General features: G+C 43.9%; 1 long non-coding RNA gene and 1 gene segment (V, D, J or C); one reads left to right on the top strand and one right to left on the bottom strand.

Annotated features, from left to right (window-relative positions):
* LOC123799727 (immunoglobulin kappa light chain-like) overlaps positions 1-19,560 on the bottom strand; it is a 68,619-nt gene that overhangs the window by 37,068 nt on the left and 11,991 nt on the right.
* Positions 12,582-19,336, top strand: LOC148109686 (uncharacterized). Its single transcript, XR_015725242.1, has 3 exons — positions 12,582-13,716; positions 14,380-14,458; positions 17,760-19,336. It is a non-coding gene; the product is annotated as an uncharacterized LOC148109686 (long non-coding RNA).

Below are 19,560 nucleotides of genomic sequence, written 5' to 3' on the forward strand. Positions count from 1 at the left end.
TGTTCCTCTTCATGACCCAGGGTCTCTGGGTGGTTTGGGGAAAAGGGTCAGACTATGAAAGAGGAAGCTCTCAAACGGACATGTGCTGTGTGTGTTTCCACAAAACCTGTCTTACATTTAACGGACATATTACTACAAGGCTCACATAAGCATCCTTCCATGATTGTTTAGAAACCTAAGAATTGTGAGGTAGTTTTCTGTGCTTTCTTTGATTTAGATTTCTCCATCTCTGTGTCTTTCTCAAAAACTAGTTCTTCTGTCCTAGATAGTTACTTATCCTTTTCTCCTTGTCGAATTTTCATGTCCTTTTTCTATGATACCTACCACATACCTGGCCAAGGTTTTCTCTTGTCTTCTCTCTTTTTTTATTTTCTGGAACATTACAGGTAGAGTGGACTTCAGAAGCCTGAGTGTGCACAGTGACAAGGATGGAAAGGTCAGTTTTCACATTCCTGTCCACCCCTACTTTGGCCTCCCTTGGACTTCTTCTTCTTCTTTTTTTTTTTTAAAGATTTTATTTATTTATTTGACAGAGAGAGAGAGACAGCCAGTGAGAAAGGGAACACAAGCAGGGGGAGTGGGAGAGGAAGAAGCAGGCTCCCAGAGGAGGAGCCTGACGTGGGGCTCGATCCCAGAACACCGGGACCACACCCTGAGCAGAAGGCAGACGCTTAATGACTGCGCCACCCAGGTGCCCCCTCCCTTGGACTTCTACATCCTCCCCAGAGGCAGCTGGGGAAACTGACAAATAGTGCTCTGTAACATTTCTGTCTGCTCAGATTCCCATTAGTTTCTAAGTTTGTAATCCTGTATCACCACATAGGAAATTTTACTGGTGTATTTGTTTTTTTTATTGCCCCACAACAAGTTAGCACAAACTTAGTAGCTAAAAACAACACACATTAATCATCACAGTTTCTAGGAGTCAGGCATCTGAGCAGGATTTAGCTGGGTTCTCTTCTTGGGGTCTCCCAGGATGGGACCCAAAGTGTTGGCCAGACTCCATTCTCATCCGGAGCCTTGAAGAATCTGTTTCCAAGGTCTTTCAGGTTGTGGAAAGAGTTCTTTTCTTTGTGACTATCTGCCTAAGGGTCCTGGTCTTTGTTGGCTGCAGGCCGGAGGTCCCATCAATGTCCTAGAGGCCCCTCAAAGTTCCTGACATGTGAGAGCCTTACTAATCAAACCAGCAAGAGGAAATCCATCAACAACAGAGAGGGCTTAGTTCCTCCCTTAAGGGCTTTATCCTGATTTAGTGAGGTCCACCGAGCATAATCGCCATTTAAATTAACTCAGAATCAACTGATTTGGGATCATAATTACATCTGCAAAATCCCTACACCTCTGCAAGATCCTATGGGCTAGAAGCAAGTCACAGGCCCTGCCCACACTGAATGGGAGGGCATGTGTAGGTTTCATGGGGCCACTCTAAGGTCTGTCTGCTACAACTGGCCTACTGCACTGGGTTTTTTGTTTGCTTGTTACCATTCTCTTTCTCCCAAAAGTCTCCTGTGCCAAGGACATCAAATACGGAGGCTCCCCTAGGTAATGGATCATCAACAGCACCAGACCGACCCCTCAAGGCCGTTTCCATTCTAGCTTCTTGCATTTCTCCTATTGCTTCCCAAATGAAGACATGGCCAATGTTTCCCTCGGCCTAGTGTTATATTTGTAAACAATGGATAAGCAAATAATATTAAACATGTAACTTGAAAAACGCCTGAAGTAAAAAAGAAAGAACCGTCTCAAACCAATGACCTAAGCTTCTACCCTAAGAACCTAGAAAATAAAGAGAAAAAAAAAAAATCCAAGCAGCTGGAATGAAGGAAATATAAAAATTAGAGTGGAAATTAATGGAATATATATTCTAGCTCCTCAAAACTTAGGATCCTTTTAAAACCAGCATGCGGTTGAGAGCTGAATGTATTGTCATGCTAATGAGCCAATGGTGTTTAGGCTCAGCCTTATAGGTGGGTTTTCTTCTCTAGATGGAACCAGTGCCTATCACTCGTGGAACATCCTTGAGTATATCTAGGCTCCAGATCACACACTGGGGTTCTAGTTTCCCTATGCTTTGGGGGCTCAGAGGTATTTACAGAGACCTTAATGAATGGACAAGGTCTCAATTCAGCACGTCTCCAAAGGCAGAAAATGAACTATTGGGACTTCATCAAGATAAAAACCTTTTTGGCAGAAATAAGTGGTGGTAGAAATAGAAAAAAGGAAACTATGATGAAACTGTTATAGCCTACATCGCACCGTTTTTGTGCTAGTCAATGAATGTCTGACAACCGGCTCTCCAGAAAAATAGAAGTTCTGGTTTGTAGTATTTGCCAATGTCCATAAATGTAGTTAAATATCTAACATACTTGATAGAACAGCGCTACCAGCTCTTGATAGAACAAGATGAAAACCACTGGGGAAAAGAAGACATAAGCAACATTACCAACCAACTTGAATTAATTGCTAAAGAACAGTAAAGCACAAATGTGTATCCTTGTGGAGACCACCTGGAACATTCGCCAAGATGAACCATTCCCTGTGCCATAAAACAAGTCTAAGTAAACCTAAAAGTGTGGAAATTTTATAGAAAATGTGCTTTGACAACAAAATAATTAAGTTAGAAGCAGTAACAAATTATTCACAAAATCCTCGCATATGACGGAATACCTTTCTATATAACTTATGGATAGAATAATACATTGTAACAATTGTAAGTGAATATTGCATAATCAGATAATACCAAATATAACTAAATGATAGGGATAGCACAGTGTGTCAAAATTTGTGGGATGTTAAACAATACTTAGGAGGAAACTAATAATGTTAAATAATGTTAAATGCCAATATTCAGAAAGAAGAAATATTTATTTATTTATTTATTTATTTATTTAATATTTTTGCAGGATAAGGAATCGAGTCAGTGATATTGTAATAGCATTGTATGGTGACGGATGTGGGCATAGAATAATGTATGATTATTCATTATATATGAATCACTATGTTGTACACCTGAAATAGTATAGCATTGTGTGTCAACTATGCTCAAACAAAAAAAGAGGAAACATTTAAAATCTGTGATCCAAATTTCTTCCCTAAGAATCCAAAGAAAAAGAAGTTCTGGTCCAAGATGGTATACAAGGCTCCTGGATTCACTTCCTCCCACGGACATATGGAATTTACAGCTACGCATGGGACAGCTCCCACTGTAAGAAATCCAGAAGCTAGCCAGGGACTCCTACACATTGGGTTCAAGAGGAAATACCCACATGGAAACAGGAGCACAAAGCTGGGACACATTCTTGCCATAAACTCCACCCCCAACCCATAAACTCCTCCCCCAACCCAACAACATACTGTTGAAAGGGAACTTACAACTCCCTGCTTCTTCCTGAAAAGCAAAGTGTTTGGAACCAACTTGGGGTGCCCAAACTTGTAAGACTTCCACCTGAGGAACGGCCCCCAAAACACCTCTATCTGGAACCCTGGGGGGCTTGCACGGAGACCCCCAAGACAATAGTAAACAAAGAAACAGATCTTAATGGGCTATACCCTCAGGGCTCAGCACAGCGAGAGCAGAGGGAACCGCCCACCTCCCCGGTCTTTTTTTTTTTAATGTTTTTTTATTGTATTATGTTAGTCACCATACAGTATATCCCTGGTCCACCTCCCAGTCTTACACTCAAAGAAGGCTATTTTCACATCTTAAAAGCTGCTGCCTGACAGTTAGGCTTCTAATTCAGAACACATCTAGGGGCTGACCGCATTCCTCATTGGAAGTCCGGGAAGCCCGAGTTTGCACTCTGCATTCGCTCTGCCCAGCTCCGGATCCCTGGTGTCTCCCTGGAAAGAGCTTGCGCGCTTGTCTAGCACCCTGGTTTTTATGGCTGCTACCCAGACCGTACCCCTTGACTGCTGGGCTCTGGTGGCCAGCAGGGCTTGAGTTCTTGGACCCACAGGGCTATAGCAAATAAAGACAAATATTTGCAAAAATAATATTTGTGTGTTAGAACTGGCAAAATAATACTGGCAATAAACTTGCAAATATTGCAATAAGCTTGCAGTAAACTTACAAACAGATCGATTGACTCGTAAGAAATAATATTTGTGTATTTTAATTTTATATAATACAATAAATATGTATGTATAATAGATGATAGCCTTTATTAATTAGATAATTTGACTGATTATAAGATTTTTCTGGATTGCTTTTCTGCAATTTCATTTATTATGGCATCAAAATTTGTACTTTTAGCAAATTCAATTTCCATATATAATTGAAAATGATATCAGTCTCTTTGGCAAATACAAGACCCTAAATATTTTTCGATAATTTTTAATTTTGAGAAGGTTTTTGGTTTTGTTTTTGTTTTTTTGGTTTTGTTTTGTTTTGCTGATGCAATGTTACTTGAGCGATTAGGAATATTTTATAGTGTGCGGCAACATTATGATGCTTTTTTAAAATTATTTATTTATTTATTTATTTATTTAAAGATTTTTAAATTTATTTGACAGAGAGAGAGCACAAGCAGGGGAAGCAGCAGGGGGAGAGGGAGAAGCAGGCTCCCTGCCAAGCAGGGAGCCCAATGCAGGGGTTGATCCCAGGACCCTGGGATCATGACTTGAGCCGAAGGCAGACACCCAAATGACCGAGCCACCCAGGTGCCCCTCTGATGCATTTCTGATCAATTATTTTGAAATATAAATTTTAATATATCTAGACCTGATGAATTCTTACAGAACCATTTTTTAAAAAACGACGTACCTCTTCACAGAAATCAGTTTTGTGTAAATCTGAATTCAATGTTAGATATAAATGTATACAATGATAAATTAAATGTTTCCTCTGACATTTCTTGCAATATGTGGATATAATACAGAAAACTGAAAGTAGCTCCACAATTTGCATATACTTCAGAACACCTGTTTAATGCATTCTATCTCTGTCTCTTCAATTACAAAGAAAATAATCTTAACCTTGTCTTACTAAAGATTGTTTAGTTTGAAGCTTCATATAAAATAGTGCTATTTTCCATCAAACGTGACAATATTTAAATTTAATATTTACTTCTGAGACTGTGGATACTTAGTTTACGTTGCTGTAGCAGTTTTCAAAACTGGGATTCTAAATTCCCTGCAGAATTCTCATCATTCTTTTTTGACCTACTGTATGCTATGCTGTGCTCATCACAAGTGTAGCTGCCATCTCTCCCCACACAGCACGATCACAGTACCATTGTCTGTGTTCCCTGTGCTGTATCTTTCATCCCTGTGACTTATTCGTTCCGCACCTGGAAGCCTGTTCCTCCCACCCCCCTTCAGCCACTCTGCAACCACCAGTTTCGTATCTGCGTGTATTCATGGGTCTTTTCTGCTTTTGCTTTTTTGTTTGTTTTGCTTTATGTCTTAGAACCCTAAGAATGAAATATAAATGAAATCCTATGGTGTTTGCCTTTCTCTGGACTTATTTCACCTCGCATTATACCCTCATGGTCCAGCCATGTTGTCCCAAATGGCAAATTTTATTCTTTCTATGGCTGAGTAAAATTCTATAGTGTATATAGACCACATCTTCTTCTTCTTTTTTTTTTTTAGACCACGTCTTCTTTATAGGATTAGGAGCTTGTATCTGCTAGGAATTTACAAAAGTCTGTTTGGGTGCCAGAAGAACAAAATTTTACTAATCCTTCTCTGCCATATTTTCTGTGGAGATATTATGTATAGAATGCTATCGAGAGAACATAGTACAAGAGCAGTTAGTGTAACTGGGAAACAAGGATCGGAAAGTGGGACAATAAAAAATAATAAAATCTGAATGATACCAAATAGGATCTTACTGAAAATAGAGCAAAAATGTTCAGCTCCAAATGTATGTAATTGTGTTGTCACCAGTCTCACGTGTCTGACTCTCAGGCTGACTGCATGTAAGTGACCCTTGCACACGAGGCCAGGAGGGTCGGGATGAGGTTCCGGTCAGCCCTCCCTTCCAGCTTCTGGCTCAGACAGCAGGTTGGTCCCGTCTGTTCTTGAGCTGGTTCTGCCCCACTAAGGCTGTCATCGCCGAGGGACCATCACATGGTTCAGAGCACGCAGCTGCACGTTGTTGCCCTGAGTTCCCCAGCATCTGCCTGTGCAGCCACTCAGACCCCCCGCTGTGCCTGCTCCCCGCCCCAGCAACACTTGTGCACAGCGCTGACGGCCGGTCGGAGGGGTTTGTGCTCGGGCCTGACCCACTGTGGGAGGAGACTGTAGATTTTGCCCGCAGTAATAAACTCCCACATCATCAGCCTCCACCCTGCTGATTTTGAGGGTGAAATCTGTCCCTGACCCGCTGCCACTGAACCTGTCTGGGACGCCAGGGTCACGGTTGGAAACCTTATAGATCAGGCGCTTTGGAGACTGGCCTGGCTTCTGCTGGAACCAGTACAAATAGGTGTTTCCATTACTGTGCAGGAGGCTCTGACTGGCCTTGCAGGAGATGGAGGCGGGCTCTCCAGGGGTGATGGGCAGGGACAGTGGGGTCTGCGTCATCACGATTTCCCCACTGGATCCTAAAAGAATGAGAGATACGTACAAGGTTATGAAGAAACAGTATAAGCCATTTTTATGATTTTAAGTTTGCGTAGTTTAGGCTAAATCATATTTTGTGATTTGATTCATACTCTCAATATATCCATCTTTTAAAGATGACCGAAGAATTTCAAGGCACAAAGTGGCCTCTTCCTTTTTCAGCATCTCAGTAAAGCACTGTCCTTTGTTCCTTCTTGGTTGTTAATTGTCCAAAAATTATATTCCCTTGGTTGGAGGGCAATCTCACCCCTGGACAGAATACACAGGGAGAACGGTAGCGCCCCCAGAACTCCCCCTCCCACCCTGTACTTCCTCCTCAGCCCCCCACTGCCCTTACCTGGGATCCAGAGCATCAGCAGCCCCAGGAGCTGAGCAGGGAACCTCATTTTGAGAAGCTGAACTGCTGAGTCCTAACAAGGAAAGACAGGCTCAGAGCTGCCCTTTATGTCAGACCTGCAAGGGAAGGTCCTCCCTGGGGCACAATATGCAAATCCCATGGTGGGTGTGGCAGAGGGGAAAGAGCCAAAGGCAGGGTGCAGGTCCCTGTCCTGGGAGTCAAGGAGCTTAAAATGTCTTCTGTGCTTGGAGGACAAGTAACAGAGACAAATCCCTTACTGCCTGAGTGGGAAGAAGGATGTAACTGTGAAAATCCGAATCTGTGGCCAGACACAGTGCTCATAGCCCCGCCCTTCTGAGAAAGCTCCAGAGACCCTGAAGATACAGGCCTGAGTGTCCAGAGTCCATTTCTGGCAGGTGAATGGCCATCCCGCTTGGAGTCCTCTCAGCTAATGTCCAGGAGGAAACAGGTCCCAGTCCCACTTAAGCTGATTGGCAGGAGATGTGCAAATCCCAGGATGAACTGGAGATAGTTCTAGAGTCTCTGGAATCTGTTGTTTGCAGGTTAACGGTTTATGACAATGTAATAATGAGGTAGTAATGAATTAAACTCACCGTGGGGTTTTGTTAATTATACTCTGTAACAGGATGAAATTAAAAAGCCCTTGACAGGAAGAAAAGCATCCTCACAGGTAGGAAACTAATAGCCCAGCTAAGAGAATGGGAAGAAGACAATTGTATGCTCCAGGTGTCGAGTATAAAATTCATAGTAACCATTTTTTAAATGTGGAGTGTATCCGGTCATACTTCTCTTTCTCTCCAAGATAGATAGATAGACACACACACACCCCGTATGTTGTATATGAGATATTTACACACACACAACCCCACACAGCACATCAATCAAAGAGATTTTTTTTCTTTTAAGTAGGCTCTACATCCAGTGTGGAGCCCAACACAGCCCTTAAATTCGTGACCCTGAGTTCAAGCTGAGTTGAGATCAAGATTCAGATGTTTAACTGACTGAGCCAACCCGGCGCCCCAATCAAAGATATTTCTTAAGGGCAGTACCGCTGAGGAGGATGGGACAGAATGAACAAAGTTTCATTTAGTAATGTCTCATTTTACATCTTCTGTTTCTTCTTGATGCTCAGGAAACCTCTTCCCATACAGAGGCTTCCTCATCATGTGTAACCAGTTTCTGTCAGGCGTTCTGGCTTCTTGTTTGCTCTGTGTGAGAAGTTGTGTCTCTCAGCACGCTGTCATGTTAGGCACCCACAGCCATGGAACTATAGTTCAAAAAGATTCTGTATGTGAGATTAGCAAAATGTCTGTATCTATGAGGGACATTTTCTTGGGTCTTCAGTGAACGACAGTCACCGTGGAACAGGGTGCCAGGTCAGAGCTGCTTGGGGCATCAGCTTACCAACCATCCTTCGTTAAAATAGGGATGTAACCAGATGATTCTGCATGTGTCAGCCTGATGTATGTCATGTTGATTGTGAGAATTGTGTCAACTTCAAATGACCTCCCAACTGAAGTCACTGTCCTGCAAACAAAATCCTGGAGAAACTGAAAGAATAGAGTTTGTAGTTTGTATTTCTATTAGATCTGAGGAAATTTAAACCCAAAGTCTTACTGAAGTGAAAAATAACTGAATAGTTGCAATTCTGGGCATGATTACACAAAAAAGCTCAGTCCGAGTATCTGCCAGAAATCCTCCTAGAGTAAGATCTTGTACCAAAGTTGAAAGAGCGATTGTGTAAAAATGGTTTTGAAAGTCAACTCTGAACTCTGTGGAGGGACCCGGGTGCTGATGACAAGTTGTGGTAGAGGTAGGACTATGTAGCCCATGACCCAGATTTTACTAGTTGGCAATTTATTTACCTTTGTGTATGTTTTTTTCAGTGATCTTTTCTTAGATTGCTAGCCCATGCAATCCTGAATCTTACTCTGAAAACGCAAGTCCTCCGTATCAATCTTGCTTGGGCATAAATTCAGAGAGACAAGCAAATGAAAATGAAAAAAATCAGGACCAAAACAAAAAGGATAAAAACAAGATGATATTATACATCTTAAAGTGAGTTTGCAGAACTTTTCATTATGGATGTTAAGTTAGGAAAAACATACTCTCCCACTGTATGTTAAATATACTAAAAAAAAATCTCATTATCCATATCATATGTGAAACCTCAATGTGTGGAAATATGGCTGAGAATTATTCATCTGTCGTGTTTCTTTGACAGTGTATCACTTTTGCAAATGTGATGTTTACACAGAATTCTTTAGAATGCTTATATTTCTAAGAGGGTTACAATTTCTTATGAAGGTTCATGTGAAAACTTTAAAAGACTCATTTTGTGTTTGGTTGCTTATCTCATGATTTCTTGCCCATCAATATCTAGAAAATGAAATCTTATAAAAATTCTTCCTGGACAAGAAGACGCTCAGAAATTTTCCTACATACCTGTCGACTGAAGGCCGAGTATTCCTAATTCCTAACAGGAATGTTTGTCTCCTGTGTGTTTACAATATCTGTTATGCCCAGGACAATAAAACCGGCCCCATCAAAGCCTGTCCCTGCACCCTACACACAGAGACTCAGCATGTGCAAGGGGTGTAAGAAGAACCTCCATGAGACCCAGGTGGGGGACAGGATTCCGGGAGTCTCTAATCGTGTCCACTGTCACCTGAATGGGCGAGGACTTGGACAGGTGGGTCTTCCTACAGTGCTGTCTCTGTGCCACGGGCTGTTCGTTTGGAGTCTGGACAACTGGAAGCCCGAGTGTGATTTGTGTACCTTGGGGCGACTGTGTTGTTGGTACAACTGTGTGAGTCCATTATCCCGGGGTCAGGGTGTGTGGGTGGGGAGCGGGACGCCGTTATACATTCTGCAGAACGTGATCTATACATTTTATCAATCCACACAGCTCACACTCTTAGTGCTTTAGCGAAGATGAGGGACACCCTGAAGCCTGTGTCCTGACTGAGCCCAAATGGAAGTTCTTTCTGAGAAAGGGTGAACTTGTTCTTGCCTGAGAACTGACATCAAGCCATCCAGCAGAGGGAGCATCTCCAACTTCAGGTCTGTTGAGGAGGGAATTGGGACCCGTGATCAAAATGGGTTGTCTTTTCGAGATAACTTCAAGTTGCCACCCCCAAGAGGATAAAGTCAGATAAATATTCTGCTTTAGAGGTAATTCCGCTGGACCTATGGACCTATGTGCGTGTTCTGACTTTATAACGTCCTTGTCCAGCATGTGAAGCAGGTCATTCCTGAGCTTCAGTGACCTGGATGCTTCCAAGCCCTGATCTCCATCTGTGTGTCCGGATTCCTCCCAATATTTTAATTCATTTCTTTGATTTTCCTTGGAATAAACAAGTAAGTATATCAATTTTGTAGAGCTGTCTGAGGTTCCTGTGAGTCCTGTGGAGAATCGGGAGCGATGTCTTATGTTGACTGTGAAGGTTATTCTTATCAATTGTAATCCTTGGCCAGGCCCCAGTCACCACAATCTGATTAGGAAAAGTGAGACAGAAGTGCCCTTTGACCATACACCACCTCCTAATCCCTCCACTTTAATAAACTCTTTACTTTGTGTAGCAATTTACATCCCCAACCCCAACGTCTCTCCTGTGAGAGATGGAACTTCTCCTGAGGACTTCTCATGAAGTCCTACAGTTTCTCGTCAGTTAAGAAATATCCTTCCATTGCCTGAATGTGAGATAGATTGAGTGTTTATGTAGTTATGTGTTTGATTTTTCTCTGTGGAATGTTTGGTTCACATGAGAGATGGAGAGGAAAGAATACTAAAGGGCCACTGCCTGTTCTGTACGTAAGACAGGCACGAGTTGAGTGCCCATTTGCGCAGCATTAACATATCCTGTCAGTGTTCTCTTTCTTCATGGGTCTGTTTGTGTTTGTGGGGTTATTTTTGTTTGTTTGTAGATTCCACATATAAGTGAAAACATATGGTATTTGTCTTTCTCTGTCTGACTCGTTTTGCTTAGCATTATACTTTCTAGACCCATCCATGTTGTTGCAAATAACTAGATATCATTTCCTTGGCTGAGCAATATTTTAATATATATATGTACATACCACCTATTTCCTTTCAGAATGAGGAGTTTATATCTGCTAGGAATTTACGACAGTCTATTTGGGTGCTTGACCACCAATCAATTTTACTAATTTTTCTCACCTTTATTTTCTGTGGGGATAGCGTGTATAAAATGCTGTCTAGAGAATATCGTAAGAGAGCAATTAGCGTAACTGGGAAAGGGGAGGTTCATAAAGTGGGACAATAAAAAAATAATAAATTCCGAACGATACCAAATACGATCTTATTGAAAATAGAGCAAAAATCCTTAGCTCCAAATGTATGTAATTGTGTTGTCACCAGTCTCACGAGTCTGACTCTCAGGCTGACTGCATGTAAGTGACCCTTGCACACGAGGCCGGGAGGGTCGGGATGAGGTTCCGGTCAGCCCTCCCTTCCAGCTTCTGGCTCAGACAGCAGGTTGGTGGTCCCGTCCGTTCTTGAGCTGGTTCTGCCCCGCTAAGGCTGTCGTCACCGAGGGGCCGTCACATGGTTCAGAGCACGCAGCTGCACGTTGTTGCCCTGAGTTCCCCAGCATCTGCCTGTGCAGCCACTCAGACCCCCCGCTGTGCCTGCTCCCCGCCCCAGCAACACCTATGCACAGCGCTGACGGCCGGACGGAGGGGTTTGTGCTCGGGCCTGAACCACTGTGCTAGGTTTCTGTGTACCTTGCCCGCAGTAATACACTCCCACATCGTCAGCCTCCACCCTGCTGATTTTGAGGGTGAAATCTGTCCCTGACCCACTGCCACTGAACCTGTCTGGGACGCCAGGGTCACGGTTGGAAACCTTATAGATCAGGCGCTTTGGAGACTGGCCTGGCTTCTGCTGGAACCAATGCAAATAGGTATTTCCATTACTGTGCAGGAGGCTCTGACTGGCCTTGCAGGAGATGGAGGCCGGCTCTCCAGGGGTGACGGGCAGGGACAGTGGCGTCTGTGTCATCACAATTTCCCCACTGGATCCTAAAAGAATGAGAGGTATGTACAAGGTTATGCAGAAACATTATAAGCCATTTTTATGATTTTAAGTTTGCGTAGTTTAGACTAAATCATATTTTGTGATTTGATTCATACTCTAAACATATCCTATTTTTCAGATGACCGAAGAATTTCAAGGCACAAAGTGGCCTCTTGCTTTTTCAGCATCTCAGTAAAGCACTATCCTTTGTTCCTTCTTGGTTATTCTTCATTTTCAAAGATCCAAAAATTATATTCCCTTGGTTGGAGGGCAATCTCATCCCTGGACAGAATACACAGGGAGAGCAGTAACGTCCCCAGAACTCCCCCTCCCACCCCGTACTTCCTCCTCAGCCCCCCACTGCCCTTACCTGGGATCCAGAGCATAAGCAGCCCCAGGAGCTGAGCAGGGAACCTCATTTTGAGAAGCTGAACTGCTGAGTCCTAACAAGGAAAGACAGGCTCAGAGCTGCCCTTTATGTCAGACCTGCAAGGGAAGGTCCTCCCCAGGGCACAATATGCAAATCCCGTGGTGGGTGTGGCAGAGGGGAAAGAGCCAAAGGCAGGGTGCAGGTCCCTGTCCTGGGAGTCAAGGAGCTTAAAATGTCTTCTGTGCTTGGAGGACAAGTAACAGAGACAAATTCCTTACTGCCTGAGAGGGAAGAAGGATCTGCCTTCTTGGTAGCTCTGTGTGAGAAGTTGTGTCTCTCACCATGCTGTTATGCTAGGCACCCACAGCCATGGAACTATCATTCAAAAAGATTTTGTACGTGAGATTAGCAAAAACTGGGGTAACTGTTTTAGTATCTAGGGGTCACCTGCATCCATGACGGACAATTTCTTGGGTCTTCAGTGAATGCGAGTCACTGTGGAACAGGGTGCGGGGTCAGAGCTGCCTGGGGCATCAGTTTCCCAACTATCTTTCAGAGATCCTCCTGCATTCATAAGTTGGCATTTTGCAATTTAACATTTCTTCCAAAGCATATGACAATGATAAAACAATTTCCTCTTTAAGATCATCAAAAATTCCTTGAAAAGCGATCATTTCCGAAGCTGCTGTGTTTTACTTCTGAATGTCACATAGCTCATTAAAATAAGAACGTAACCTGATGATTCTTCATGTATCAGCCGGACCTGTGTCATATTGAATCCTTTGTGAGGGGGTGTCAGCTTCCAATTACCTCACAACTCAAGTCACTGTCCTGCAAACAAAACCCCGGATGAACCAAAGAACAGAGTTCGTAGTTCTTTAGAAGTACTGAGATCTGTTAGGTCCCAGGTATTCAAATCCAAGGTCACACTGGATGGAACACTATGGGGATACCTGCAATCCCAGGCGTGAGTACACAAAAACTCTTGGTCGGAATGTCTTCTAGGAAATCCTCCTAGAAAATCCTCCTAGAGTTAGATTTTGCACCATAGTTGGAAGAATTATTATGTAAAAATGGTACTGAAAGTAAACCGTGAGCTCTGGGGAGGGACCCGGGTGCTGATAACAAATCGCGATAGTAGCAGGACTGTAGTAGCCCATGTGCCGTATTTTACTAGTTGGCATTTTATTTACCCTTTCATACGTTTTCTTCCTCGATCTAGTCTTATTCTGCTAGGCAATGCAACCCCGATCTTAGTCTTGACAATGCCAGCCTTCCTAATGAATCCTGCTGGTGAATGAATTCAGAGAGAAGCCACTGAAAATGAAAAAAGTCAGGACAAAAACAAAAGGGAAAATGCAAGATAATAGTATAAATCTTCAGGTGAGTTTGAAAACTATTCATTACAAATATTAAATGAATTATATTATCTAACACTGTGTGTCAAGGACAGTAAAAAAAATCAGAATCACATTACACATTATTATATGTGAAACCTCAATGTGTGGAAAAATGGCTGAAAATTATTCATCTCTCATGTTATTTACTGTGTCTCAGTTTTGAAACTATTTTTTGTATAAAGTATTCCTAAGAATGCTTGAATATCAAAAATATTACTCTTTCCTACCAACGTTAACATGAAAACTTTAAAAGTCTCCTTTTCTGTTTGGTTGCTTATCTCATAATTTCTTGCCCTAAAATATCTAGAAAACCCAAAATCTTATAAAAGTTCTTTCTTGACAGAAAAGGCTTTGAAATGTTCCTCTACTGCCTGTAGACTGAAGGAAGGGTGTTCCTAATTCGAAACAGGAGTCTTTGTTCCTTCCTGTTCACAACCTATGTTGTACCCTGGACAATAAAATGGTCCCATCAAGCTGGTCGCGGCACGCCACAGAGAAATACTCAGCCTATGTGAGGGGTGTAGGAAGAACCTCCGTGAGGTCCAGTGGGGAACAGGGCTCTAGGAGTCTCTAATCTTGACCACTGTCACCTGAATGAGCAAGGACTACACAGGTGGGTTTTACTGCACTTCTGTCTCTTTGCCAGGGGCAGTCGTTTGGAATCCATGAAGCTGGAAGCCAGTGTGGGATTTGTGTGCCTTGGGACGATTCTCTTGCTGCTTCAGGTATGTGAGCCCATTTTCCTGAGGTCGCAGTGTGTGGGTCGGGAGTTGGACTCTGGTATACGTTCTGTAGAACTTGATCTATAAATTTTATCAAGGCAAACAGCACAAACTCATAGCGCTTTGGCCAAGTTGAGAGACAGCCGACCTGTGTCCTGACTGAGCTCAAATGGAAGTTCTTTCTGAAAAGAGATGAGCTTGTTCTTGCCTGAGAACTGTGATCAAGCCATCCAGCAGAGGGAGCTTCCCCAGCTTCAGGTCTGTTGAGAAGATGCTTGGGACCTGTGATTGACATGGGTCTCCTTCTCTAAATAACTGCAAATTATCACCCACTAGAGGACAAACTCACAGCTAACTATGTTGGCTTCAGGCAGCTCACATACACGTATGAATGTGTTGATCTTCTGACTTTGTAAGTTATTTCTGAACCATGTGAAGCAGGTCATTTCTGAGCTCCATGATCTAGATCCTTCAAGGCCCTGATCTCCATGTGCGAAATCTGAATTCCTTCCCAATATTGTCATTCTTTTCTTTGATTTTCCTTGGAATCAATATATATGTAAATACATTTTGAAGAGCTGTCTGGGATTCATGTGAGTCCTGTGGAGAAATGGGAGCAATGTCTTAGTTGACTGTCAAGGTTATTCCTATATCGATGCTAATCCTTTGGTAGGGCCCCCAACCCCCCCAGTCTAATTAGGAAAAGTGAGACACAAGTGCCCTTTGCCCATACACCACCTCATAATCCTTCCACTTTAATAAATTCTTTACTTTGTGTAGCAATTTACATCCCCAACCCCAACGTCTCTCCTCTGAGGGATAGACTTCTACCCCAGGAGTTTTCATGAAGTCCTACAGATTTCTCGTCAGTTGAAAAATATCCTTCCATTGCCTGAATGTGAGATAGATTGAGTGTTTATGTATTTCTGTGTTTGCTTTTTCTCTGTGGAAAGTGTGATTCACATGAGAGATGGAGAGGAAAGAATACTAAAGGGCCACTGCCTGTTCCGTACGTAAGACAGGTACGAGTTGAGTGCAGATTTGCGCAGCATTAACATATCCTGTCAGTGTTCTCTTTCTTCATGGGTCTGTTTGTGTTTGTGGGGGTTTTTTTGTTTGTTTGTAGATTCCACATATCAATGAAAACATATGGTATTTGTCTTTTTCTGTCTGACTCGTTTTGCTTAGCATTATACTTTCTAGGCCCATCCGTGTTGTGGCAAATAACTAGATATCATTTCCTTGGCTGAGCAATATTTCAATATATACATATGTACATACCACCTACTTCCTTACGGGATTAGGAGCTTATTTCTGCTAGGAATTTACAACAGTCTATTTGGGTGCTTGACCACCAATCAATTTTACTGATTTTTCTCATCTGTATTTTCTGTGGGGATAGCGTGTATAGAATGCCATCTAGAGAACATCCTAGGAGAGTAATTAGTGCAACTGGGAAAGCAGAGGTTCATAAAGTGGGACAATAAAAAATTATAAATTCTGACGCATCCTGGATAGTATCTTACTGAATATAGAGGAAAAATGTTTAGCTCCAAATGTATGTTACTGTGTTGTCACCAGTATGTCTCAGGTGTCTGACTCTCAGGCTGACTGCATGTAAGTGACCCTTGCACACGAGGCCGGGAGGGTCGGGATGAGGTTCCGGTCAGCCCTCCCTTCCAGCTTCTGGCTCAGACAGCAGGTTGGTCCCGTCCATTATGAGCTGGTTCCGCCCCGCTAAGGCTATCATCGCCGAGGGGCCGTCACATGGTTCAGAGCACGCAGCTGCACGTTGTTGCCCTGAGTTCCCCAGCATCTGCCTGTGCAGCCACTCAGACCCTCCGCTGTGCCTGCTCCCCGCCCCAGCAACACCTGTGCACAGCGCTGACGGCCGGACGGAGGGGTTTGTGCTCGGGCCTGAACCACTGTGGGAGGAGACTGTAGATTTTGCCCGCAGTAATAAACTCCCACATCGTCAGCCTCCACCCTGCTGATTTTGAGGGTGAAATCTGTCCCTGACCCGCTGCCACTGAACCTGTCTGGGACCCCAGAGAAACGGTTGGAAACCTCATAGATCAGGCCCTCTGGAGACTGGCCTGGCTTCTGCCGGAACCAATGCAAATAGGTGTTTCCATTACTGTGGAGGAGACTCTGACTGGCCTTGCAGGAGATGGAGGCCGGCTCTCCAGGGGTGACGGGCAGGGACAGTGGGGTCTGCGTCATCACGATTTCCCCACTGGATCCTAAAAGAATGAGAGATACGTACAAGGTTATGAAGAAACAGCATAAGCCATTTTTATGATTTTAAATTTTGTGTTGGTTAGGCTAAACCATATTTTGTGATTTCATTCATACTCTATACATATCCAATTCTTAACGATGACCAAAGAATTTCAAGGCACAAAGTGGCCTCTTGCTTTTTCAGCATCTCAGTCAAGCACTCTTCTTGGTTCGTTTTAGTTTCTTTTATTTTTCACGGTCCAAAAATTATATTCTCCTTGCTGGAGGGCAATCTCATCCCTGGACAGAATACACAGGGAGAACAGTCGCACCCCCAGAACTCCCCCTCCCACCCTGTACTTCCTCCTCAGCCCCCCACTGCCCTTACCTGGGATCCAGAGCATCAGCAGCCCCAGGAACTGAGCAGGGACCCTCATTTTGAGAAGCTGAACTGCTGAGTCCTAACAAGGAAAGACAGGCTCAGAGCTGTCCTTTATGTCAGACCTGCAAGGGCAGGTCCTCCCCAGGGCACAATATGCAAATCCCGTGGTGGGTGTGGCAGAGGGGAAAGAGCCAAAGGCAGGGTGCAGGTCCCTGTCCTGGGAGTCAAGGAGCTTAAAATGTCTTCTGTGCTTGGAGGACAAGTAACAGAGACAAATCCCTTACTGCCTGAGTGGGAAGAAGGATGTAACTGTGAAAATCCGAATCTGTGGCCAGACACAGTGCTCATAGCCCTGCCCTTCTGAGAAAGCTCCAGAGACCCTGAAGATACAGGCCTGAGTGTCCAGAGTCCATTTCTGGCAGGTGAATGGCCATCCCGCTTGGAGTTCTCTCAGCTAATGTCCAGGAGGAAACAGGTCCCGGTCACACTTCAGCTGATTTTGAGGGGATCTGCAAATCCCAGGATGAACTGGAGATAGTTCTAGAGTCTATGGGATCTGCTGTTTGCAGGTTAATGGTTTATGACAATTTAATAACGATGTAGTAATGAATTAAACTCACCCTGGGACCTCGTGTATTATAGTCTATGAGTGGATGAAACTAAAAAGCCCTTGACAGGTAGAAAAGCTTCTGTCTCTTCCAGGTAGAGAAGTAATAGACCCGTGGAAGAGAATAGGAAAGAAGACAGAATTTTATGCTTCATGCAGTGAGTATGAAATTTGTAGCAAGCATTTGTTACAATGTGGTGTGTATCCTGCCATGCTTCTCTCTCTGTCCCCAGAGATAGGTAGATGGATGATAGGTCGATAGATGGTGGTAGATAAATGGATAGGTAGATGATAGACAGACAGCATATTGTGTATATTGAGAATTGTATACACACACACACACTGACTGACACATGTACCATATCAATCATAGAGATTTCTTGTTTTTTAAAGATTGTGTTTATTTAATTGAGCAGAGAGCGAGTGAGCATGAGGGAGAGAGAGAGAGCAGGAGCAGGGTGGAGGGGCAGAGGCAGAGGGAGACGCAGACTCCCTGCTGAGCAGCGACCCAGTGCGGGGCTGGATCCCAGGACCCTGAGATCATGACCTGAGCCGAAGGGAGATGTGTAACTGAGTGAGCGCCCCAGACACCCCAATGAAAGAGATTTCTTAAGGGCAGCCCTGCCTAAGAGGATGGGACGGAATGAACAATGTTTCATTTTGTAATGTTTCCTTTTAGGTTATCTTTTTCTTACTGACCCTCAGGAAACCCCTTCCCATACGGAGGCTTCCTCATCATGTGTAACTAGTGTCTGTCTACGGTTCTGCTTTCTCATTAGCTCGTGTGAGAAGCTATGTCTCTCAACTGGCTTTGCAGCTGGGCATCAACATGCGTCTACAGTTCATGAGCTCATCTCAAAGAGATTCCATACGTGAGAGTATAAAAATGGGGCTGTTTTAATGTCTAGGGGTCACCTGTACCTGTGACGGACGTTTTCCTGGGTCTTCAGTGAACGACAGTCACCATAGAACCCGGTGCGGGGTCAGAGCTGCTTGGGGCATCAGTTGACTAACCATCCTTCATTACAACAGGGACATAACCGGATGATTCTGCTCGTGTCAGTCTGGTGTATGTCCTAATGATCTTTTGTGAGAATTGTGTCAGCTCAAATGACCTCACAACTCGAGTCACTGTTCTGCAAACAAAATCCTGGAGAAACTGAAAGATCAGAGTTTGTAGTTCCGTTAGAGCTCAGGAAATTTAAACCCGCAGTAGTAGCAAATTGAAAAAACCCTGAATAATTATAATTTCAGGCATGAGTACACATAAATAGTTGGTCTGAATATCTTTGGCAGGTGGCTGTCCCTGACCAGCTGTGTGGACGACACCAAGCACATTCCCGATGGAGGTTCCCCAGGGGCACAGCCTCCTGGGTCTGGGTCTGCTCTCAGTGGCTTCTGGGTCCGTACTTCCTCCTCCACGGCAGCTGCCTGTGGCTCTGCAGGGCGGCGTGGAGACCCCAGCTGGAGAAGGACTAACCCATCAGGGGTCTTGTCGTGTAAAGGCGGTGACGAAGGGACCTGTGCCTCCGACCAGATGTAGGTAAGGGGTTCCCATGCCTCCCTCCTCAGGTTTGATTAGTTTGCCAGAGCAGCTCACACCAGTCGAGAATTACCTACTCATATTACCAGTTTATTAAAGGATACGATGCAGATACAGATGATTGGTAGATGGGGGGATACCTAATGTGAAGACTGGAGGGTCCTCGGTGCAGCAGCTTCTGTCCCCACGGAGTTGGGGTGTGTCATCCTCCCAGTTGGACGTGTTCACCAACCTGGGAGCTCTCTGAACCCTGCATTTAGGGATGTAATGGAGCTTCCTCACATAGACACGATCAATATTAACTCCGTTTTAGCCCCTTTCCCCTCCCGAGAGGATGGGTGATGTGGCTGCAC

The sequence above is a fragment of the Ursus americanus genome, chromosome 7 (assembly GCF_024610735.1).
Source record: "Ursus americanus isolate L20-20 chromosome 7, mUrsAme1.1.p, whole genome shotgun sequence".
In the NCBI taxonomy this organism is placed as follows: domain Eukaryota; kingdom Metazoa; phylum Chordata; class Mammalia; order Carnivora; family Ursidae; genus Ursus; species Ursus americanus.